Source organism: Schistocerca americana, chromosome 2, assembly GCF_021461395.2.
Source record: "Schistocerca americana isolate TAMUIC-IGC-003095 chromosome 2, iqSchAmer2.1, whole genome shotgun sequence".
In the NCBI taxonomy this organism is placed as follows: domain Eukaryota; kingdom Metazoa; phylum Arthropoda; class Insecta; order Orthoptera; family Acrididae; genus Schistocerca; species Schistocerca americana.
The window spans coordinates 407106875-407134301 of record NC_060120.1 but is presented as its reverse complement, the minus strand read 5'-3'; positions in this window follow the sequence as shown (position 1 = coordinate 407134301).

The following is a 27427-nucleotide window of genomic DNA, read 5'->3' as shown; positions in this document are numbered from 1 at the left end:
AGCCCGCACACACTGCACGCGTGCACTTTGGCACGCCTTGGTCGGCCCTGCTGTGTACAATGTATAGTGTACGTGTATGGTAGTTATAACGTTTATAACAGGACGTGATGAGGTATATAGCTAAGGCGCGCCAACCTCAGTCAGCAAGAAAGATACATGAGGTCGCTGATGACGCTTAAAAGTAAATTGCTTTTACACTGTTTGTGTGATGTACAAGCGTTAATCGGTGGTCAGCAAACGGTCGTCAATCAGCATTGCATCTGACCGTGGTTAACTAAGTGTATTGCAACTGATGGCGCTCTGTAGATGCAAACATGTTAATACAGATATTAATTTGCACACATCCTCTTGGATACGTAAGTTTCCTAGAAAATTTCTGGTGAGTGACGTCATTGATACATGCTGACGCTTTCATCAATAAGCAGATTTGTGTTTACTGCGTTATTAGTCGGTTTGTTTATTTTGACGAAATGGAAACCAAAAGAACAACACCAAATTTTTCGACGTATGAGATTCTCGAATTGGTCGGTGGAAAGGCATCAGTTATTGAAAATGTAAAGAACTGACGGCTGCAATACAAAAGAAAAAATGTATAGAGAATCGTTTGGGTCATTATTTTCTGTTTTCATTTCCTTTCTTTCAGTTCAACTCGCCCCTGCGTCATTACTTATGAAACTCATCAAATATACGCTAATTATCAGATGTAATAGTTTCATGAAAAATGTACATCTGCTTATATTTAACTATATACTGCACATTTCTACCATAGATACAAAAAGATCTATAAAAAGGTGCTGACTGCGACAAAAATGTCATTTAATGATATATAATAATATAGAATACTGAGACTAAAAGCAAAGCAGTCTGGGATGTTACAAAAAAGGAATCGGTGAAAGGCAAACAAACGCAGAATATCATACTGCTAAGGGAAGAGGATAAAGTAATAAATGACTCACAACACTTAGGAAACTATGTAAACGAGCATTTTTCAAGTATCGCAGAGAAGCTACAACAAAAATTCCCAAAAACAAATATAAGATCTGTAAATAATGAGGCACTAAGTACAATGATGTTACTTCCATCTACAGAGAATGAAGTCACTAAAACTGTTCAAAAATTAAAAAATAAAATTCAGTAGGCTTAGATGAAGTACCAATGTGTGTACTGAAACAATGCATAGAGATTGTACAAGGCCCCTTAACAAATATAATAAACGAATCCTTCTTATGAGAGACATTTCCAGAGCAGTTAAAAAAGGCAAGAGTTGTACCTTTGCTTAAGGAAGGTAATGCAGAAGACACAGATAATAACCGGCCCATTTCACTGCTATCACCATTCTCAAAAATTAATGGAAGCAGTTATAAAAGACAGATTAATGAATTATCTAAATAAATACAATCTTTTAAGCGAATCACAGTTAGGCTTCCGAAGTTGCAAAAATACGGAGTCAGGCATCATAGAATTCACAAAAGTTGTACTTGACGCTCTTGATAACGATGTGTGTTCACACGCACATTTTTGGATCCTTCTAAAGGCCTTTGATACAGATTACCACAAGATTCAATTAAATAAATTAGAAACATTAGGATTAAGAGGGGTAGCTAATGACTGGTTTCAGTCGTACCTAGCAGATAGGGTAAAAGGAGTAGAGATAACACACACTCTAAATAGATCCAAGAATTTAGTCAAACACTTATTAGAATCCAAATTCATTAATATAGGGGTTCCACAAGGTAGCATATTAGGAGCAACACTATTCCTGATGTATATAAGTGACTTCCCCCCAATGGTGTTACTCATGGTGAAAAAATTTTGTTCACTGATGACAGCAATGTTATAGTCACTGATAAACAAGAGAATTCCTTGCAGTGAAAGCAAATGAAATTCTCAAGGAAGTTAATGATTGGTCAATAAGCAATAAAGTGACTTTGAACGCAAAGAAAACTAATGCCATGAATTTCAGTTTGAAGAGGAAAAATGACAAAGTTAAATTAAATTTAGACGGCACCTCTTTAGATTGTGTAACAAATGCAAAATTTCTAGGAATGAATATTGATTCTCAGTTGAAGTGGCGTGAACACACAAAGGTACTTGCAAACAGAATGTCATCGGCATGTTATGCCCTTAGAATCCTATCATCAGTGTGTAACATGCAGTGTCTTTTAGTTACACACCATTAAAATAACATTTTTAATTACTGCACAAACAGCTCTGTCCATGACCATGGAGCAAGAGCTAGACTCAAGTTACAATTACCAAGAAAAAATAAACACTAAACTCAAAATAGCATTTTCTACCAAGGAATAAAACTGTACAACAAATAACCAAAAGAGATTAAAGAAACTGCAAAAATACTCTTATTTATAAAGGTAGCTAAAAAGTACCTGTTATGCAAGACATTTTATACATTGAAGTATTAATCAGATAAAACAGAGTAGTGGTTTGGTAAAACAAATGTTATGCAAATAAATAATAATACTGATGATTATAAAACATCGAACATTCCACATAACATCTTCACACTGTTTTTCTCCTTCTTACTTCTTTTTCTAGAAACAACGAAGCAATGCATAGCACAGTACCAACACCTCTTCCTCTTTCTGAGCTCAATATATCACTCATTATATAGGGGTGCTGACTCAGTGTTTCAGTACAGCAAAGGGGAAGTCGCGGTACATAAAATGGCCTTGAGATCACCAGTGTGTGTGTGTTGGTATGTGTAGTGAGTGAAGTGTTATGAAACAGTGTGTCTATAGTGTGTGCAGTGAATGATAGTGAGACTAAATAGTGTAGCATTACATTATTTAATAAGTTTAACAACTGCCTCTAACTAGAAGTCTGTAAATGTGTGTGTATACGAATTAGCTTATTTTAAATTGGTCTAAACTTGTAAGCAATTCGACATATCCTAAAAACTTGTAAAAAGAGATCTACAGATGAATAAAGCTACTACTGCTACTACTAGTACTAATGCTACTACTACTACTACACAATAGTCAAGTTATTACTGCAAAGAAAAATTCAGAGTTATGGATGATTATAAAAGCTTGTTAATCAACATTGCACGATTAGAAAATTGGATGGGTTTCTGCTTTTTGTGCTTTTACACTTCACGTAAACGCTCAAAGGTTATGCAACTATGTTTATAAAATTCAATCTGTTTGGAATCGAACCCAAGTCTCCCACACACTGAACAAGTCCCTTAACACAAAGCGGCACTGTTTTTCAAATAATACTTATCTGATTTTAGCATACTAAGCATAGTCGGAAAACTTAGAAGCCAGTTTTCTCGATAATATTCGATTCTATTTATGGTAAGTTTGATTTATAAACTATCTGGGTTCGTACACTAAACGATGCCTTGAGTATAGTCTCAGTACATCGAATCTAGTAGTCAACTTAACACCATACGTTTATAAAATCCTAATTGTCTCGGGAAAACCGGGCGTGAGACTCGGCCACATTTAATCTCGGTCAGATCCCACATTTAACTTTGATCGAGGAGATGCATCAGAATGTTGCACTGAACTTTGTGCCAACTTTACCGCGCTTAACTTTTAATCGAGGTTGGTGCACTCAGCCTTTAGACTTTCTGCTTGGTAACTGCTACAAGGAATCTACTTAAGGTACGTCCTACTTATATAATCTACACTCATAACACTGTGTTACGAGATGAATCCATAAAGTTTTAATTATCATTTTAAAAGCACCAATCTGCAAGCATGAAACTTGATGATCCAATTGACGGGGACCATGGTTGTACACGTCTGCATATCGGTAGTTCAGGAAATGTTTCACCTCGAAAATCAACCCGTTGTCGACTTTATTTAAATTTCGACAGAGAGAAACCTGTCTTCCTCAAGAAGCAATAGCACCTAAAAATAGAATATGGCACAACCAATATATGCAAGTTACATGTGCAGGAAAAGAAACATAAAATGCTACCCACAATGAAATCACAAAATAGACGTACGTGGCACATACTGAGTAAAAAGAGTAAGGAAATCGTAGGGCTTAGTCAACAATAAAACGATTCATATAAATCCTTCAGCATAGTCATTGGTTTAGTTAACAGTAAAAATGATCAAAGTAAAATCTAAGGTAAACGTGTATCAATACAGAAACAGAAAACTAACAGGACAAAAGGGACAAGCTAACAGGAAACTAACACAATGGTGGCGCTCACATAAGAAGCGGTATGTCACAAAAAACACCTGACGTTGCAACAAAATTACGTTAAAATAACATTACTGTAAGCGTACCAAACAAAAATTATAAATAAGTACTTAAACCTATGCAAATGTCGAACAGAACTACGACGTGCATTAAAGTATGAGATTGCGTCTTTGAGAAAAGCAGCATTTCGAAACAGCACGTAAACGCGTTACAGCTACTATGTCAATTTAAGAGCAGATCAAAAGCCACCGAAAAAATTTGTGTTTTAAGCTATAACTGATCATTAACAATAAAGCCCCTATAACTGAAATTGTGCGTAAAAATTTGTAATTCCTAAGCTAGTCCAATCTGAAGCCCTTCTCTTCATTATGCAAAATGACCGTGTGCTCTAGTTTATTAGGAGAGTGTCCGCATTGTACGAGATGCACGGCAGAAGTAGAGACATAAGCCTTGTCGCCTCCTTTACGCACTAAATGTTCTTTGAATCTAACCTTGACTGCTCCTCCTGTCTGTCCCGTGCAGAAATACGGCTAACCACTAAGATTTATGTTATACACGCCTGAAAGAGAAAATCGTTCGTCGTTACGCTTTACGGCATGAAATAAATATTTCCCAAGACAGTTGCTAGTTTCTGTTTCCCAGAAACGATATTAAATAGAAATTCCCTTCTTCTTTTAGCAGTTTGTAATCTCCTGGAGTGGAACATTTTTTAGCAGTTTTACTATGTAATATTTTGTTTGCTAATGACGCTAAGTTTGCCATTATTACTGGCTATAGTTTTTATCAAATTTGTCTCTTCCTGAAAGTTCTTCGCGGAATATGGAGTAACCAAAGCACGATGAATATTAGAATGGAAAAAAGCCAATATGTGCGCGGGAGGGTGGGGGGGGAAGGGGGTACCGCAAGAAGATTTCTTCATACGAGGTACGTCACCAGACGCCACGTGAGTTGAGATGAGACGAAACTTGGCGTTCCATGGAGGCAGCACGTACGACACTGTGCTATGCAGCATGTGCTGTGGCATTGTCATGGAGCAGAAACATGCCATCGGAGGGCATTCTGCGACGCATCGCCTGGACAGCTCGCGGCATACTCGCCAGGCTTCGTTGGCAGTATATTCCTGTGACGGTTTTCTCCTTACGAACATACACTCCTGGAAATGGAAAATAGAACACATTGACACCGGTGTGTCAGACCCACCATACTTGCTCCGGACACTGCGAGAGGGCTGTAAAAGCAATGATCACACGCACGGCACAGCGGACACACCAGGAACCGCGGTGTTGGCCGTCGAATGGCGCTAGCTGCGCAGCATTTGTGCACCGCCGCCGTCAGTGTCAGCCAGTTTGCCGTGGCATACGGAGCTCCATCGCAGTCTTTAACACTGGTAGCATGCCGCGACAGCGTGGACGTGAACCGTATGTGCAGTTGACGGACTTTGAGCGAGGGCATATAGTGGGCATGCGGGAGGCCTGGTGGACGTACCGCCGAATTGCTCAACACGTGGGGCGTGAGGTCTCCACAGTACATCGATGTTGTCGCCAGCGGTCGGCGGAAGGTGCACGTGCCCGTCGACCTGGGACCGGACCGCAGCGACGCACGGATGCACGCCAAGACCGTAGGATCCTACGCAGTGCCGTAGGGGACCGCACCGCCACTTCCCAGCAAATTAGGGACACTGTTGCTCCTGGGGTATCGGCGAGGACCATTCGCAACCGTCTCCATGAAGCTGGGCTACGGTCCCGCACACCGTTAGGCCGTCTTCCGCTCACGCCCCAACATCGTGCAGCCCGCCTCCAGTGGTGTCGCGACAGGCGTGAATGGAGGGACGAATGGAGACGTGTCGTCTTCAGCGATGAGAGTCGCTTCTGCCTTGGTGCCAATTATGGTCGTATGCGTGTTTGGCGCCGTGCAGGTGAGCGCCACAATCAGGACTGCATACGACCGAGGCACACAGGGCCAACACCCGGCATCATGGTGTGGGGAGCGATCTCCTACACTGGCCGTACACCACTGGTGATCGTCGAGGGGACACTGAATAGTGCACGGTACATCCAAACCGTCATCGAACCCATCGTTCTACCATTCCTAGACCGGCAAGGGAACTTGCTGTTCCAACAGGACAATGCACGTCCGCATGTATCCCGTGCCACCCAACGTGCTCTAGAAGGTGTACGTCAACTACCCTGGCCAGCAAGATCTCCGGATCTGTCCCCCATTGATCATGTTTGGGACTGGATGAAGCGTCGTCTCACGCGGTCTGCACGTCCAGCACGAACGCTGGTCCAACTGAGGCGCCAGGTGGAAATGGCATGGCAAGCCGTTCCACAGGACTACATCCAGCATCTCTACGATCGTCTCCGTGGGAGAATAGCAGCCTGCATTGCTGCGAAAGGTGGATATACACTGTACTAGTGCCGACATTGTGCATGCTCTGTGTCTGTGTCTATGTGCCTGTGGTTCTGTCAGTGTGATCATGTGATGTATCTGACCCCAGGAATGTGTCAATAAAGTTTCCCCTTCCTGGGACAATGAATTCACGGTGTTCTTATTTCAATTTCCAGAAGTGTACTATGTTAGCACCATGCCACCAATGTCCCAAAAAGCAATCTGAATTACTTTGCCCGATCCATGGTTGGTCCTTCATCTTTCTTGACGGTGGTGAATCCACGTGTATCCGCTGTTGCCTTTGCTCCTGCATTTCGGGATCACATTGATACACCTAACACTGGTCAGCACCGTGTTCGCTTGGCGTGAGTTCTCAGTGTTTACCAGAACCACAGATATATCCACACAAAAAAGGAATATTATTTACGTTAGCTTAGTTTACGGAGACGATTACTAAAACTTTATGATTCCCCTTCGTACGTGTAGTGGACAAACAGTATGATAACCGAGACTAGAATGAATTTTTAAAGTTCAAGCCAACGCCTTTAATAGAGCTTACGTACATTCGCATTCGCTTGTCCCTAATACAAATTTATAATATAAAATTTCACTCATTATGTACTTGAGGCCCTCAGGTAGTGAACACCCGCTGGGAAAACTACAACTTGACATGTTTCTGTGCCCACAGAGAGGCACTTTTTTTTTTTAATAGTGCTCCAGGATACAGCTGTTTACCCGTGACATCTCCATGAAAACCTCCACTCTTGTACATGTAATCTACGTGACTACGCTGTCCCTACAGTACATCTCGATTTTGGTTTATGTAAGTTGTTCTCGATGTATACTGCGCACAGAAAATTGTGTTATGTTTAGCATGTGTGTGACTCCGTACAAATATGCCATAAGGCAACTGCAGATACATGGTCTTGCAAATTTCGACACTAAGTACATATAAAGACCGACAAACAACTAAAGATGGGGATTTTTGTAAATTTCAGATCAAAGAATCTCACACATCAAAAACATTATGTAATAACTACAAAGTACACAGAGAAAACGCACTTTAAAATAAGAATCATTTCCCGCAACGCACCGTGTAAAGTATAAATAAAAGAAAACAGTGACTCGTAACACAATAAATTAGGTACAAAGAAACCTATTGGTCGAATTCAGACCAAAATATTAGTCAGAAAATTTGCCCAGTGTCCTTTGACAACTACTGCTACAATGTAACCGACTGGCGTCACAGCACAAGTCACAGGTTTTACGTGTCAGTAACTAATTAATTTGCCGTAGCTGGTACACCTGAATTTTGATTCTTGATACGAATACTGTGTTATTGACATATTGACACATGTTGAGGCTCGTACAGCTTCAAATTTATGACTGACGAAATGCTGATTATAGGCACGTAATGTTGTACCGTTCAATCATTCATTTGAGTGTGTGTGTGTGTGTGTGTGTGTATGTGTGCGCGCGCGAGCGCGCCACGGGGCGTCATATGTTAACTCGGTTCCCCATTTATTACGTTTTCATCCCTATGTTTCAGATTTCAGACACACTAGTGCATTTCATAATAATCCTTTTCACGACAAGCATGTCTACTAATATCAACTGGATTTTATGTGTACTGACAATGGAAGGGAAAGACCTCAGGCAGGCAACAATTTCCAGGAATGGAAGACTGCATTTCTCGTAAATATTACGGAAAAATTGTTGATCAGGTCGAGAACTACAATAAATTCAAATATTAAGGGTGTTAAAATTAAATATTTCGGGGACTAAATCAGTTTCTTTTTAGATTTTTACAATAAACTTGGAAGTCAATTAGACCACCATTTTTGCATGACATCATGGCCGATTTGGGCTACGAAGATACAACTTCACAAGTGTATTGGCCACTAATTTCGATTTTCTCGGGTTAATTCATCATTTACGTAGTTAAATATTATTTGTAGACCATAATAAAATAAAACAGCTACGAGTTAAACAGTTAATACGTTTCCTGAAAATTTTAATATTGCACGAAATATTTTCATGTAATATTACTGATCGTTCAAGAAACATTACATAAAGTCGTTACATAATAATTAGTTCGCTTTGGAATGTCGTGTAATTTTTCTCTGGTACTATAATCCCATTACGATTCCAGCGAACTGCCACTGTGATAATGTTTGTGGAAAAACATCCTCACTCTTTTCAGCGAACCTTGTCGCCCAAAACAGATTTTTCCCTTGGCAAAAGTATTCATAACAATATTGAGCTTTAAATTGAAGTCACAAGGCAGTCAAATATTTTGATTAAGAATCGGAAACTAAGTACTTTATTAGCACAGTTATTACATAGCCCAGTCCTTTCCTCTAAGAATTAAATGAGTGTCCTGTTCGAGCATTATGTGGCCCTCGTGCCGATTACTCGCCAATATGGAAAGATACCAATGTTTGAAGTATTCGTGTACGTCGGCGCATTAACTGAAGGCTCATCACACACGTTAAACAAAAAACATTTGGTATCAAGATTCAAAGCGTATTTCCAACAGAAAAATGCGTGATTTCACACGGAACCCAGCTGACGGCGAGTCCCCTGTGGGGTCACGAGGGACAGGCAGTCACAGCCAGTAAGTAGTCACCGCCCTGATTAAGCCACCGGCCCGTAATTATGCTGGCCATCTATTATCCACCTGCCAGTCAACAGCCAATATGTAATCAGCCACGCCGTTCCCCGATATCGCTTCAAAGCGAGAAACGTCAATATGCTTGTGTGCTGATTAAAGCCCCGTGTCGCCGTAATTAGGGTAAGGCATTGTTAAGATGTTTTCTAAAGCACGCTTTTAAAGCACAAACAGTAGAGTACCAGTATCATAGTAATTAACAGGAATTCAACTTTGATAGTCTGTCAATGTTTTACTTCACAATACTTCAATGTACAGAACCTAATGGGTTTGAAATTTGGTTTTTGTTTATCTCTTTGAACGACAGCAATTGATTTGGCAGAAACAGGTAAAGGTGTACAGAATGTATACGTCTCTCGACATCTATCGTTTTCACAACGGACGCTATCTCCCTTTTTAAAGCAGTGCAGTAGTTTTGGAAACAGATGTTTAGTTAAAGAATATTTTTGCAGATGTGGAGAAAGAATGCTGTGCATACAGCGGTCAGGTGTAAGTTGCAAACTATTACAGAGAAAGAAAATAGCACATGTATTTTATTAAAGAGACAGTCCTCTTTGGGTTACAGAAAACCTCCGATGAAAGAGCTAAACTACCTTTCCCGACGATAGTATCACATTTAGGGTATTCCTTTACAGTAGGTAATGGAGAGTAAATCAGAATTTTCTTTCAAATACTTGCCATGACACCGAAAAGGGTACATTGAAGCCGCCTTACATTTCAGGAATGAGTTTAAATGAGTTCCGTTGGTGTTTTGAAACGATAAAAAATGCATTCACTTTGTGGATTCTTGTTTAATGTCCACGTTAATACGCGAAACGTTATATAAACGGTTCTTAATGTAAACATAGATCTCTCATTTTAGTTCATGGTAAGCTTCTATGTAATCTAACTACAACACACATCAAAACTGCAGTGATGAAAAGACCACGATGTTATTCGTCTTTTCTCGATTTAAGTTCCTCCATTGTGTTCCTGAAGTATATCACACACAAGGATCTCTCTTCGCATAATGTAATCTTTCAAAGGGTTTTATATATAAGTGGTGGCAGTAACCTGTAGACACAAACAGCACCGGTGATTCACTTTTCAAGGTCCTGGAAGTCGTGAAAAGGAGAATACAATGACACTAAGGAATTTTTTATTTGCAACATTTTCCAGTTACTTCTCTTATAGTCTACGCTCTTAAACGTTTGTCGTCGTGTGTACCGCAATACTCTTCTCATAGAACGGAACCGCCTGTGCTTCCCGCCAATTTTTTAGGCTGATCCGCAACTCGTTGCCAAAATGCTTTCGTCGTAACCAACAGTTCGTGTGAACAAAGAGATGAAAACCAGATGGCGCCAAAACCGGGCTGTATGGTTGGTGATCATAAACTTCCATCGAAAACTAAACAAAAGTATCTATGTTGCGGTTGCATTACTGCTTGATGACAAAGCTTTTATCAGATTTGTCTTTCGTAGTCTGTTTCACTTGCTGAACTACCGGGTGATCAAAAAGTCAGTATAAATTTGAAAACTTAGTAACCCCCGGAATAATGTAGATAGAGAGGTAAAAATTGACACACTTGCTTGGAATGACGTGGGGTTTTATTAGAACAAAAAAAAACAAAGGTCAGAAAATGTCCGACAGATGGCCCTGGACAGCAAAACGTCAGTAACTGCTACCGTGACGGGTGAGGCGTACGCCGATATGTTACAGAATCGCATCATTCCCAACCTGGCTGATAAACATTTGCTGGAACGTACGATGTTTATGCAGGATGGCGCTTCACCCACATTGCTAGACGCGTGAAAGATCTCTTGCACGCGTCGTTTGGTGATGATCGTTGCTCAGCGGCCAGTTTCGTCATGCTTGGCCTCCAAGGTCTCCACACCTCAGTCCGTGCGATTATTGGTTTTGGTGTCACCTGAAGTCGCAAGTGTATCGTGATTGACCGACATCACTAGGGATCCTGAGAGACAACATCCGACGCCAACGCCTCACCATAACTCCAGACATGCTTTACAGTGCTGTTCACAACATTATTCCTCGACTACAGCTATTGTTGATGAATGATGGTGGACATATTTTCCTGTAAAGATCATCATCTTTGCTTTGTCTTACTTTGTTATGGTAATTATTGCTATTCTGATCAGATGAAGTGCCATCTGTCGGACATTTTTTCAACGTTGGTATTTTTTTGGTTCTAATAAAACCCCATGTCATTCCAAGCATGTGTGTCAATTGGTACCTCTCTATCTACATTATTCCGTGATTTATTCAGTTTTCAAAGTTATACTGACTTTTTGATTACCCAGTATATCCTCGGTTTACGCTGGCTTCCTCCCCTGACTGCCTTGCACCATGAACGTCTGTACGTCCCGCTTCAAAGTTACTGCACCATTGTCGCACTCTGCTGTCCACACGTGAGAGTTTCGTTAAACCGAATGCACGAAATCGAGTGGAACCCCGTAGAAAGACAAAATCTAATGACAACACGCACTTCACATTTGTCGGGAGACACCACTTTTCTTTGCACGCTAACGTGCTCGTAGCTCACTGCGCACTCAAAGTTGAAAAGTGTGACGTGACACAATCTAAGGGTGTATTACAGACACTGCAAAACACATCACAAAGCTTCACATGGTTGTCACTGTGGTTTCAACTTCGTGAGTGATCGGATCTTGAAAACAGATATAGCCCTCGCAAATGTATACTATAATGTCAATGCAGAATTTATTCTGCTTCTTCTTCTTTCTTGGCTCTACAGGTCATGATGAGCCTTGGCCTCTTCTACAATTTCCATCCATCCCTCTCGGTCCTTTGCCAATACTCTCCAGTTTCTATAGCCCATCTTCCTAAGATCTTCAATTACTCCATCCTCCCACCTAGCTCTTGGTCGACCACGTCCTATCTGCCCACCTGGCTTTCCGTGTGATATTCTTTTTGGTACTTCTGTATCACTCATGCGAGCCACATGTCCCACCCACCTCAGTCTGGATGATTTCACTATCATTCTGATGGGTTGGTCTTTGTATATGGTATACAACTCATGGTTGTATCTCCTCCTCCATTTTCCTCTTTCACAGATTGGGCCGATAATTCGTCTACGTACCTTTCTTTCAAATGAATCCAGTGTTTCAATATCTTTAGTTTTTAATGTCCAGACTTCAGAGGCATATGTAAGTACTGGTCGTACAAGTGATTTATACATTGTTAATTTCGTGGTACGAGTCAGGAGCCTTGAGGATAGAAGTCTTGTTACGGCAAAATAGGCTCTGTTGGCCAGTATTAATCTCTCCTTAATTTCAATGGAGGTATCATTTAGATGCGTAACTGTCGAGCCCTGATACTTGAAATGTTCACCTCTTTCAGATGTATAATTGCCCATTGTTATTGCATTTGGCATATATTCTCTATTTGCTTTCCCAGCTGCCATATATTTTGTTTCTTTTTTCATTAATAATTAACCCCATGTTCCTACTGGCCTGTTCAAGAGCTGTAAATGTCTCTTCCATTGCTTTTTGGGTTCTTGCTACTATATCTATGACATCTTCGTAGGCCAATATCTGCATCAATTTATACAAGATCGTTCCTCTGTTCAGAAGGTTTGCGTTTCTCATCACCTTCTCCAGGGTGGCATTAAAGAGAAGGCATGCCAATGCATGCCAATGGAGAATTTATTGTGCTTTAATGTGTTGTCTTTGGGTAGTCAACCTTTTTAGCCTACCTTCCAGTTTTGTGTCTCTGTCTTTAACCACCCACCGGTTTCACGTGAATGGTGACTTGTACAGTGGGGAAGTAACTTTTCGTTATAGAATTTATAAAGCATTGTTGAAGCATTTAATAATAATTACTTACTGATGGGTCGGCTAATAGACCTTATCGTGTACGCTATCTTACTTATTTATCTTTTTGTGCCATATATGGTGTATACATGTCCACATGTAGAAGCAATATGTTGCAGTGTGAAATGAAGCTGCAAACTTAAGATATGTGCTTGAAAATGATCCAAAGTTGATAATGACCAACTGTACGTACGGATAATGAACAGAATACGGCCAACTTGGGTTATGATTTCCTTCTAGAAACTTACCAAAACTTTGTGTAAAAATTTTATGAAAACCTAATGAAAATATCTTTAACCCCCAACCGTTCACCGCCCAACATGAAAGCTGAAACATCACTAATGGGCGGTAGGGACCAGGTTGAAAATTCAAATGACTCTAAGCACTATTCGACTTAACATCTGAGGTCATCAGTCCCCTAGAATTAGAACTACTTAAACCTAACTAACCTAAGGACATCACACACATCCATGCCCGAGGCAGGATTCGAACCGGCGACCGTAGCAGCCGCGTGGTTCCGGATTCAAGCGTCTAGAACTGCTCGACCACAGTGTCCGGCGACCAGGTTGACTACCACTGCTCTAGTCAACGCAAAGTGCAAAAGGTAGGTCCACTTTAGACCCTTATCGGCTTTAACATAATCCACAAAAGTGCAGCTGTCGGTTTGGTCCTTGGACAAACTGTAATACCCGTATATTAACTGTATTGCTAGTTGCGCAACATACTCGTAACAACCCAGCCAGCATTCGATGGTTGAAACATCTTCCAACGCTTATTCAAAGCAAATTGCTTTTTATCTAGTGATTCGCCTTCGCGGTACTGTGTAGTATAAATGTTGACAAATGAGACTTACCACTTCAAAGAAAATCTTCTGTCCCATTGTAATCTAGTACCAGTAACTTGTTTACCCATATCACGGTATATACGCCAGAAAAGTAGAAGATGTTTATTATTTCTACGGCTATTTGCATTTTAATAAACAAGGTCTGTACATAAGAAAATGACAAGACAATATGCATTTGAACTCAATAGATAAAATTTCGGAAATATGTAGCGATCTGAGCTTGGCAAAATTGAATTTAAAGGAATAAATAATCTCTACCATCAGATTAAATTGATCTTAACCTGGTGATCTGCATCCTGTATCGTGGAAACATCACTTCCATTACTACAGGGGATTAATTTTCCGAAATGAATACGTGGATTACTGAAGGGAACAGGGCAGTCTACAGACAAGTCAAAGACGCACATTGGTTACTGCAATTGTTGAGGTCTTCAGTCAGAGGACTGGTTTCAGGCAGCTCTCCATGCTACTGTATCCTACTCGAGCCTCCTCATCTCCGAAAAGCAATTGCAACTTACATTCTTTTGAAACTGCTTTCTCTGTTCCCCTCTTGGTCTCTGTCTCCAATACTAAACGGGTGATCTTTTGATGCCTTAGAGTGTGACCTAACAACCGATTCCTGCTTCTACTTAAGTTGTGGAACAAATTCCTATCCTTCTATTCAGTGCCACCTCATTTGCTCTGTGACCTACCAATCTAATCTTCAGCATTCTTCTGTAGCACCACACTTCAAAAGCTTCAATTCTCTTCCCGTCTAAACCGTCTGTTTCCCGTGTTTCATTTCCATACATGACTACACTCCATACAAATACTTTCAGAAAATACTTCCTAACACCTTAATCGGTATTATTTGTAAACAAATTTCTCTTCTTCAGAAACTCTTTTCTTGCCATTGTCAGTCTACAATTTGTATCCATTCTACTTCGACCGTCAAAACTCATCTACTACTTTAAGTGTATCGTTACCTAATCTAATTCCCTCAGCAACGCCCGATTTAGTTCAGCTACACTTCACTATCCTTGCATTGCTTTTGTTCATGTTCATTTTATATCCTCCTTTCAAGGCACTGTCAGTTCCGTTCAACTGCTCTTCCTAGTGCTTTGCTTTCCTCTCCCTGAAATTTAATAATCACTTCAAACGTTTCTTTGTTTCCTCCAGTGAGTTGGGATAAGCTACAACCCCGTCTCACTCCTTTCTCAATCACTGCTTCCCCTTCATGCCCCTCGACCCTTATAATTGCAGTCTCGTTTCTGAACAGTGGCAATAGCCTTCCGCTTCCTGTATCCAGCCAACATTATCAAAAGTTAAGTCTTTAAATGCTGTAAAAGTGGTTTTGCCTTTGCTTAATCTACCTCCTATGCTAAGTCGTAGGATCAGGATTGTCTCGCGTGTTCCTACATTTCTCCGAAATCCAAACTGATGTTCTCGGAGGTCGACTTCTACCAGTTTTTCTATTCTTATGTAGAGAATTCGGTAATATTCGTAACTGTCGGCATCTGCTTTCTTTGGACTGGAATATTACATTGTTTTTAAAGTCTGAGGCTATTTCCCCCGTCTCGAACGTCTTACACACCAGCTGGAAGTTTTGTTATGACTGGTTCTCCCAAAGCTGTCAGTGGCTCTGACGAAATGTGATCTACTCTCGGGGTCTTGTTTCGACTTAGATCTTTCACTACTCTGTCAAATTCTTGCCGCAGTATCATTTCTCTCATCTCATCTTTATCTACGTCCTCTTCCATTTCTACAACATTGCATTCATCTCTCTTGTATACACCCTCTGTATACTCTTTCTACCATTTAGCATTCCCTTTTTCGTTTAGGAATTATTTCTTGCTACCCACCAGGCATTCCCTTCTTTATTTATGAATGATTTTCCATCTGAGCTACTGATATTCATTCAGTTTCTTCTCTTTTCTTCAAAGGACACTTTATTTTTCCTGTAGGTGGTGTCTGTCTTCCCTTCGAGAAGTATGCTTCTAAATCTTACTAAACCTGCTATATTCTTAACGAAACACAGGAATGCGAGTGAGCCTCATAACATGTAGTGGGAATTCGTCAGTCCTTAATTTTGGATAACAAGGCGATCCGAAGGATTGCTGTGGGTCGAGTTAAATTTGCATGAAAAGCCACAGAAACACATTAGAAATAGTGATAACATCTCTGGAGAAATGACTGATCAGAAAATCAGTGAGTAATTCAGAGAATTTTTAACTATCACCGAAAGTAACGAGCCATGAGCATCCACATCTTGCGAGCACGCAGACCGGGGCAGTGTGACTGAGTTTAGCACTCTATTACTGAAGGTACTGTGAAGCTAGCATGCAGCTTAATGGATGCATGAGCTACAAGCATTCTACAACAAACGTCTTGGGTATATCAGAACCTTAAGTGTGCATACGTATAAAGATGAAACACCTACAGCCGTCCTTATGATGTCATTCATTGTATAGCTACCAGTTTAGGAGATTCAGTGCACCATCTTAAGGCCTTATATGATGCTGAATCGGTTCACACCATCCGTATACATGATGTATCAGTAGCCAACATAACCTGTTTAAGCAAACTAACTAGAACTGTGAAGTTGTGTCTTCAACCATCAGCTGTTGATAGTTGGAGAGACAACATCACAGCTACAGGTAGTATGCGTAAACCAGTTCATTGGCCACAGATGCATCTTACATACGGGTCGTGTTAACCCCTTCAGCGTCAGGTAAGTCCTGAAGATGGTACAGTAAAGCACCGAAACTGGTAGCGCTGCAATAAATGACCTCATAAGGACGGCTGTAGGTGTTTCATTTCGTTACATAAGATCTCTAGCCACAAGGATGGACATTCGAAAACTAACTACGCATGGTTGCCTCCAAGAAGGCGGAAATCAAAACTTCGACAGTGAAAAAGTCGGCAACTGCCGCACTAACACTAATCACCAAGTAATGCTGAAAGATTCCTTTGTTATATGTAAACTATTACAATATTAAATGGAGAAACAGAATGATCGCCGCTGCTATTGCTAGTTGTAGTACCTTGCGTGTAATTGGTCACGTAAAGATGGGCGCTGGAGCCTCAATAGCAATGGCTATGGTTTGATATTTGGCGGCCGTGTGTTTAAGAATTTAAAATGCACTCTATCTAACCTTGAGATAGTTTAAATAATTCGTAATACGTGGAAAGCGATGGCCTGTATTCAATTATTGCGCAACGAAATGCTGTGGAATGCGCTTTGTATGTATTTGTATCTATACTGCTCTGAAAATATTTGCTCAAGAGTTCAAATTTCGACAGTACATTGGAACTTGTTCCCATCACTCATAGCATTTTCCACTGATGCAGAATTCGCCCACATATACCTCGAATATGGGTTCACTGAATGTAATCGAGAAGTTTCAGTGCGACGCCCTGCTGAGCAGTTCCCGCAATGACGTAAACAACATCATACGGTTATGTTGCATTACTCTGCCTTTTTACGATGTACGTGTTGGTGAGTATGTGTTGTGAAATTTTTCTCTCTAAACGAAGGTAACTGGGGTGACGAGCCGAGCAAATCCCTAATACGTGTTTACTCCGCTACTCGCCTCGTGAGATCACTGGTCCCTCGTACTAAAATGTTCAGAAGTGTCTCCTAATTTCGTCGTTGGAGTTTGTATTCATCCTGCAATTATTAACATAGGAACGTGAGCATAAAAGACAAAAACTCTTTCTAAAAATTACTCCGTTTGTTTATGACTGCTGATGCAGGCAATGAAAAGTGATTACTCAGTTTTTCTATCAAAAATATCTCTCTATCACTACGTAAACTCACAGCGAAAATGTAGCTCGAAAAGTAATCGATGACTCCAAGGTTAGATATCAAACTATTCTGGCTGTATCACGTTCCGTTTCAACTTATTCCATGTAGGCAATTTTCCCGAATCTTCAATTGTTTCGATAACGGCAGACTTCTCCCAGATAAGCTGGTTATCTGTCTCGTTTATTCTGTTCTGTTTGACGCATTCACACTTTATTTACCTTCGCAAATGCATCGTTTTTCATTGCCATCAATTTCCAAAGGAAAACGATAACTTCTTTTAGATAACTATGTAAGAAATTACTTGTTAGCCACCGATAAATGTCATATTCAATGAATCCTACATTGGGGAAAAATAAATAAATAAAGAAAATCTTCAATTTAGATTTACAAATGATTTTCCTTTATGTCCAACATCTTACTGACAAAATAGTAAGGATGTTTTCCTTTAGTACCATGTACTCATCGTTCAACCGATCTTGTAATTGAATCCCGCTTCCGTGCACACCACACTAACAGCATGAGAGATGTTTCTCGCAACAGTTTTTTTTAATAGTTCATCTATTCCTAGTTTTTTTTAACAGTTCATCTATCCCCAAGAATTTGCCAACCAGTGCTGCGCAACAGTTAGAGGAAACTTTCTTGGAGCGTCTACTTTTCTTCTGACACTTCAACTTTTTTTCTGACAATTCAGATACCCAATAGAAAGTTGCCTATCAGTTCTCGACTCTGAAGCCTATCAATACGGGTCCAGACTGTCAATGAAGTGTCAATGAAACCGTGATGATCTGCACTGGTTCAGAGATCCATGTACTGCATATGGGTTTTTCAATTGGACATTTTCAGGCATACGTCATGAAAGCTCTATCCAATCTCCTTGCGTCGTCTGTACTTGTGCTCCTTACGAAGGAGACATAGCACATCCATTGTTCCATGGATTACGCTCTTCTTGACAGTAAAAAAGACTATTTGTCGTAGGAGATTTGGCTAATGGCATTGTGTTAGGTAATTGTAATGATGCCATGACACCTTTTAGGGTTCCATTTCTCAAAGAGGAACCCTTATCGCATAACTTAGTTATCTGTCTGTCTGTCTCTCCAACAGTTGCGATCCCTTTTCCTCAGAAGGGCAACAGATACCACGTCAAGTTGAAATTTATGTAACGTGTTTTGGTCTATAGACCTTCGGCAGCATGAAAAATATATGCTCCTTAGTCAATGCAGTTAATAGATACGGGCATTTACGTCACATATTTTCATCAAAACCTGCAGATGAAGTAAATAGAAGCATGTAGGAACTGCTAGTCTAGCATGAAAACTGATGCCTGGAAGTCGAGGCCTCATGGGATCGAATCGCAGTCTTCGTTGTAACCTAGTCTTCCAATCTCAACGATGTGGTGAGACACCAGAAACAATATGTGATAGGGATTCCATGTTAAACTCTAGGTCCCATTTTCCCATTTTGATAACTGAGGTAGTTCGGCACGCAAGGCCAATAGAAAGCCTTATAACTGGTCGTTAAGCAACACGAACTTACTGTTATGATCTGTAGGACATTAAGTATGAACGGAACCTCAGAGCGTGAGTCCTGTTCGCACTTTTCTGTTTTTTATTAATGAGAACTAACCTCAAAATTATTAAACACAGCTAAAATAGCATCAAATAGACACCGTGCAAGGTGGTATTTCACTGCATACCAGCAACATCAGAGTGGTTATTTATTAAGTTTCCTTTTTGAGTCATCTGTCTTCTGATTGGTTTGGTACGGCCCATCACGAATTCGTTTCCTGTGTGAACCTTTCCATCTCCTTGTAGCACTTGCAACCTACGTCCTCAATTATTTGCTAGATGTTTTCAATCTCTGCCTTCCCTGCAGCTTTTACTCAATATTTCCTGATGTTTTAACAGACGTTACATCGTCTTGTACCTTCATCTTGCCATTGTTTTACATGTATACCTTTCCTCCACAATTCTGAGGGGAATCTCCTCATTCCTTACCTTAACAGTGAACACAATTTCCAAAATTTTTCTGGAACACCACATATCTAATGCTTCGATCCTTTTCTGTTTCGATTTTCCCACAGTCCATGCTTCACTACCATACAGTGCTGTCTGTGCCCAAAACTAACGTTCTCAGAAGTTTCCTCGTATAATTAAGGCCTACATTTCATAGCAGTAAACATCCCTTGGCGAAGAATGCCCTTTTAGCCAGTGATAATCTGCTTTTTATGTCCTCCTTGCTCTATTCATCATCGTTTACTTTGCCACCTACATAGCAGAATTCCTAAACTTCGTCTACTTTGTGGTCCCCAATTCTGATGTTAAGTTTCTCGCTCTTCTCATTTCTGCTACTTCTCATTACATTCGTCTTTCTTTGATTTACTCTCAGTGCACATTCTGTACTCATTAGACTGTTCACTCCATACAACACATCGTGTAATTCTCTTCACCTTCACTGAGGATAGCAACGTCACCAGCAGATCTCATTATTGATATCCTTCCTTATTTACTTTCAATCCCACTCTTGAAACTTCTGTTTTCTTCCGTCATAGCTTCTTCGATGTATAGATTGAACAACGGGGTGAAGGACTGCTTATATAACTAACTAAGATCCCATACTGTGCACATCATCAGGATTCGAACCTGCGACTGTAGCGGTCGCGTGGTTCCAGACTGTACCGCCTAGAACCGGTCGGCCACTCCGGCCGGCTAACCGTCCGTGTTAGGACATTATGGAATCATTTTTCACAAAACTAACATGCCATAGACCAGAAAAGGCAACTCTTCGTAATAAGGTCATGCTGCGGATAGTAGCAGGTAGTTCTCAGTCCTTCCACATGCTCGACCACACGCTCATCGATAGTCTCGCCCAAATGAGTTTATCTCATATTTCACACCATTAAAGGGAACTGCTTGCATAGAATATTTGTTTACCAGCAAACTGAACAGCTCTTTGCCATTTGGCTCATCTCAGCATAGGACTAATTAGTCAATAACATTGCAAGAGTGCAGTGAAAAGGAGATCTAGAAAGCACACAAGCGGACGATTAACTGCTACACCGGCCACTGGCATTACCACTGGTGACGCATTTGTGACGCTGCTCCGAGCGACAGCTAACGCCAGCAGTTGGATCGCACGTCGAGTCGGGCCGAGGTGGCGCCGTTGATTTACCGCCGTCAGTAGAAATGAACTGGAGCCGTCGCGCGGCAGAAATACCAGCTCCGGCCCGGCGCCCAGAGATTTGCAAGATAATGGCACATTTCGTATTCATTTCCGAGGAATGCAGCCCCCGGAGGCGCTGCGGCGGGACCAGCAGCCGCTCGGGTGAGTAACGAGGTTGCGAGCCCTCCCCACCTCCCCCAACACCTCACCACAAATCCCCCACAACTGGAGACCGAGATGTCTCTCCCTTCTTCAGGAGGCGGCACTCGGCATTAACTTAATTAGTGCTTCCGAAATAATAGTGTTTGGCGCGAAATGGGATCACGAAAGCGCCCCAAAAGAATTTGCCGGGTCTCCGTCGTAAAGAAACTGTGATCTACGTCGCTGTGATGTTCCGTCGGTGAAACCAGCGTTGCGAGTACTCGGTAACCGACATCGTTCCTCGTTTTTAGATTAATGGCTATGCTAACTAGCCGTCTCGTAAATATTCATCAAGTTCATGCAATTCATCGACTGCCGGGACGGAATGCCGCTGGGGAAATCTCTGCAATGCTAAATTCCTATGCAGGAAGATTTTCAACTTAGAATATGTCCCGTTTCTGAAAGAGAATCCTGGTATTTTGGTGTGTTTCCTTTACAACTGCTGGTACTGAATCCGCGTTCCTAATTAATGACAAGCAAAAGAAATATTATGGTCACCACCACTGTTCGTACCACCGTCTACATGTTCCTCTCACACCACGTTTAACTGATAAAAATGCAATAAAAATGTGTGTAAATGGGAGTAGCGCTCGCTCACCGAGGGTTCCGTACGGAGTTAATTACGTGTAACGGTAGTTCGTCCATGCAATAAATCGAGAATTTCAAGTATTTTTACCTATTGAGGTTATCTGTGCTGGAAAGACATCAAAATATATGACACGAACGACCGCATCTTTTGAGTCCATTGATACACAAGATTAAATATTTTATACGGACAATGGACTTGATACTAAACCCATTCCTGGGAAAAAGGAGTCTTAACACAAAGATAGACAGACAGTCATATAAAAATGACAAATAAAAACATTTTTTCCATGTTGTCTCCTTACAAATTAACTCTTTTCGAAACTTTTTGTTTACTTGGACTGTGAAATCTTACTTCTTGCCAAATTTCATGGTTCCAGGCCAAGGTGAAGTACGGTTTCGGTTTGAATGAGTGACTTCATGAGTACCAAAATATGTGCCGCGAAATCTTTTGATTTCACTGGCTTAGAAGCTTAAGTATCTCACAACGCCAATGGACTGTAGACACTAGTGAGTGACATAAATTTCAACGTGTTACGTTAACGTGTTTTTAACTATGACTGATCTTAACAGACTGACAGGCAGGCAGATAATGGGTAACAGATGACAAAAAATTGGTTTTCGTTTCATACAATTACAAGCTGAAACTTTTCAGATATTTTTTCCATTACTGGAATTGTGAAACTTTGCTTCTTGTCAAATTAAATGATTCTTGGTTACAGGGAAGTGCCCTACGGTTTTTATGAGTGAGTTCTGGAGCATCAAAACATGTCTCATAAATGGTCGTATCTTTTGACTGTACTGAGTTATAAGTTTACCCTTATTACAACGCCAAGGGACAGTGACCTTAGTATGTGATATAATCTTGAACTTCGTAAGAAAACTCGTTTCTGAGTAAAATATGTCTTAAGAGACGCACGGACGGACAAACAGTCGGATAACAAGCGATAAAAACCTTTATTTTAATATAAATACAGATTAATATTCTTCGGATCTTTTTCATTTGATTGCACAGTGAAATCTTTCTTCTTGCCGAATTTCACGATTCTAGGTGAACATGAAGTACCTTATAGCCTTTGATTAGTGAATTTTCAAGTGTGACACAAATGGACGTATCTTTGAAATGTAATGACTTACTTCACGTTTGTACACCACGAAGAGACCTTAGACATCAATGTGGGACATAAATGTCAACTTGGTAGGCCTGTCCAAACTTGAGGAAAATAGTTTTCAACAGTGGTACAGAAAGTCAAGAAAAAAAAAGTGATCTTATGATGTTTTCGTCTTTTCCGACTGAGGCACGGAATACTAAAAATAAACGTTTAAGGGGTGAACAGCTTTCACCTATGAAATGTGATTCGACGTATGCTTAATCAGTTAGCTTCATTGTCTGTTTATAAGCCGTGCAGAACAGGCATTGCAACGAAATTTTATCAATCGGTATAGTGTTGTAGTGATTGACCTCAGTCGAATAGCTTCGGGAATTGGCTAACTTGAAGCAGACAAGCCGACAAGAGTGAGAAAGTAGTAATGTCTCTATTGGAACTGTCCTTTATGATTACAATTTCTGTGATTTTATTGGTATTAAATACAAAATACGTTCATATCTACTGAGCTGGTCACGGTGATCTAGTGAGAAAACGCATACCTGGGAACAGAGAGCTTGAGGTATTGTATTCCAGTCGGAACTCGAAACATTTCACCGTGCCGCCAATTTAGCTTTCACCACTAAATGATGTGAAAATTCAGCTGCAACAACACGTGATTCGTAGTCTATAATATACTGAAGGTCACCTCTTTGCGTTAGTTATACTGGGTCAGGCAAGAGACACCCAACTCGCCAAAGTGGTGGTTTAATCGAAAAGCTTACGCCAAACCGTTGAACTACGTAGTATTAATTAATTGATGAAGCACTATCAAATTATTATGGCGTGTATTTTTGCTGCTTGTAGCTCCTAAGCAGTCAGTACATCTCTTCTCAACATTGGAATGGCCTCATAAGACTTCCAGCGTTTTGCGTTTGTATCCAGCATGACTTATAAGCGTATACGAGGAAGATCCCTTAACCCCGCCCAGTTAACCGTGCGACCTATAGCACTGCATTCCGGGCGGGAAGGCGTGCCAGTCCCCAGCACGAATCCGCCGGCGGATTAGTGTCGAGGTCCGGTGTGCCGGTCAGCCTGTGTATGGTTTTTAAGGCGATTTTCCATCTGCTTCGGCGAATGCGGGCTGGTTCCCCTTATTCCGCCTCAGCTACACTATGTCGGCGATTGCTGCGCAAACACTGTCCCCACGTACGCGTACACCATACTTACTCTACCACGCAAACAAACATTTCCAGTTACACTCGTCTGGTGTGAGACGTACTCCCTGGAGAGGGGAGAGGGGGGGGGGGGGGTTTCCAGTGTGGGCCAAACCGCACAATAATCCGGGGCTCGATGTGGGGTGGCGGTGGGGTGAGTGGACTGCCGTAGCCTGTTGTGGGGTTGTGAACCACTGACCGCTACGGTGGGGACGAAGCCTCTCCGTCATTTATAGGTCCCCAGTTCCATACAATACAAGATTACTTAAGCACAATAGCAGCGTAACACAAAAGCAATTGTTTGTGGTACTGTGTTGTTTACTACCGGGCCGGCCGCGGTGGTCTAGCGGTTCTAGGCGCGCAGTCCGGAACCGCGCGACTGCTACGGTCGCAGGTTCGAATCCAGCCTCGGGCATGGATGTGTGTGATGTCCTTAGGTTAGTTAGGTTTAAGTAGTTCTAAGTTCTAGGGGACTGATGTCCACAGTAGTTAAGTCCCATAGTGCTCAGAGCCATTTTTGTTTACTACCGAGTTTCTACTAAAATAACTGACATTTCTGTGTCTCTGCTGAACTTGGGTTCATTTTTATTTGCATTTGCCAGGCTACATGATTACCATGTACTGAAAAGGAAATTCCGTATCTATATAAAAACATACACGTATTGGAATGCAATGTTGTGTCAAAATATCCAAGGATCAGTGAAGAGATTTCGAGCAAACAAACATGATAATTTTACTAACAATGTATCCTCTTTATGTATTACACATTCATTTATATACGTATCGCGATTCTCTAGATTTGTAAAAAGGACCATGTAAAAATTCGAGTGAAAAGTGTTAAGATTTCAAAGTAATCAATGAAGCACTTTCGGGGATTCAAGGCTTTGAACAAACGAGCATTTCAAGCTATAATAATACAAATGTTCAAAATTATAAATCTGCGAAAGTTCTTCACCTACTGCTTTGTAATTTTGACAGGAAGATACATTCGAATGTGGGCCTTTCTTTATATATCTACTGGAGAGCAACATATAATAGACAAGGTGACGAAAAAAATTCCGCACTGGTAGGTCGGAATGCGATTCCTCATCGAGATTGAAGAGAAAAGTTTATCTAGGAAAATGAGATCGAGGGAACTTTGAAAAATGTGTGAAAATGAGGAGCTGACAACATTGCCACACCGTTCAGTGCATCGCAATTTACAGACGAATGCGTATCACGCCGAACTACCGTACCAGCAATCGTGGTTCACTGAATAAACTTGGGCTATAAAACCCACATCTTCCATGGAGCAATGGGTCGAGTCCCCGACAGGTTCCTTTTCCACGTTTGTCGTAGCCTGGAGCAACGCTTTCGGGTAACAGGTAATTTTCGTCCACATTGATGGACAGTAGTATTTCAAGGATTAGACGCACACTAAAAACAGAGGACGCAGTTCTTGGAAACATTCACCAATCACCACCCGTTATTATGCAAGAAAGTACCAGATATCTCACACACTCGTTGTTGATGGGTTGCAAGCTGGAGAACTGTGTCCACGCCATTATAAGTTAACTCAATATCAGCGGCCAAAACACCGAATCCGACGAGTACAGTTCTGTGAATGGCTTTTGCACCAAGTGGAAGCTAACGTACATTTCATAAACAACCTGATACGGATGACGAATTAGCTTCACTCATGAAGGTATTTGCAGCCACCACAACAACCATTTTTGGCCGGAACACACAATTTCACCAGTGAAAGCGGTTTCCAGGCGCACTTTGACATAAACCTGTGTATTGGGATCGCAGGAGCAGTGCTTTCGGACCCACACCAATTGCCGGACTAGTTGTATGCGCCCATGTATCGTACGTTTCTTTGCAATTCTTTGCCTCATGCATTAGGAAACGTTCCAGCTGGATTTCGGTGACTGCTATGGTTGCAGCTTGACGGTGCATCGCCTCTGTTTGGAATGAATATGCGTGGTTATTTAAGTGAAGCGTTTCCAAGGAAATGGATTGGTTGTGGAGGTCCAATGTTATTGCCTCCACGTTTCGTGGACCTTAATCCAGAAGACTTATATTTTTGTTGAAGCTTAAAGGGAGAGATTTATAGTACTCCACCCATAGCTGTACAATACCTAATATCTCAGGTGCATACTGCTTCGTCAGTGGTCATGCATATGTGTAGCATGCGTTCCAGCTAAGTACGACCCAGCGAGTGGTGAAGTGTTTGCAGATGCATAGTGGTCGCTTTGAACATCTTCTCTAATGTAGATGTTCCTCCTACATATAGCTTACTGGCTCTATGAAGGTAAGTCTCGACCTAAAGAGTAGACAATGGAATTACTTCTTGTGTAGACTACCTGTGGTGTTTTCAATACCTCATCGAATACAGAGGATGTTACTACATCCACTATTAAGTTCTGTTGTTTTCATTTGTGTCATGGACTAATAACGATTTCCTTTCAGATATAAATACTGCTTCGGATGTTACTCAGACAGTAGGAAGCAACTCTTAGGTTGAACAACAGAGTAGTGGTGGTGATCGTGATTATTGTAGTGATGATGATGATGATGACGATGTAGGTAATAATGTCTATGGAGGAGTAAGCTAAGAAACTGATATCATATATATTGCACCAAATGGTGTGCTATGTAATGCAAAATTAAACAACTGAATATAATTCGGTGAAGTTTATACAAATACCAGCAAGGAATGTAATCGCATACACCCCCATAGATGCTTTGGATACATTTATTCCTCTAGCCATTGCCGATGAAATTATGAAATGCAAGATAATAGAGGAAAGGTAAGATTTACACCAGGAAAATAAAATGGCATGGTGTGACTGCAGAAGAAATGTTTGCCTTCCGGGGAAGTATTTTTCATATTGGAGCATATGAAGGCTGGGATGTTCCAGTCAGGGAACGCTTTCTGGAAAAGTTTTCCAATATATGCTACAGAGCTGCAATGTCTGTGAATCGGTTTAAAGCAACAAGAAGGTTCATTACGTTTAATGACAAAAGAACAAGAAAGATTACAAACTGATAAGTTTGCTGCTATATCCTATGTATGGAAATTATTTATAGGACAGTGCAGGAAAGTAATTATACCTTGTGATGAATAGTTAAATTCAAATTGAAGTGTCTGATAATTTTTACTTATTTAAACACTATCGAGTGGAAATCGGCTGAGTAAAATGATCGATCTTATACTAAAGGTTACTTAGTGTTAAGGATACCTATATAACTATGTCAGTAAGCAAAAGTGTAATGTCTGTGGTAAATGTTCATTGGAAGAAGAGAGTATTTTTTGAAAAAATAACAATTTTGTGCAAAATAGAATCTAGAAATGAATGTAAGTTGCAAATGTACTGACTGTAAAATTCTAAGGGTGTTATGACACGTAATTCATTTAAACAAAATGAAACCATAGAGGCGAGAAATCCACCTAGGATTTTCGATCACCTGTCTATTGGATGAATTTGGCTCTAGCGCTACAATG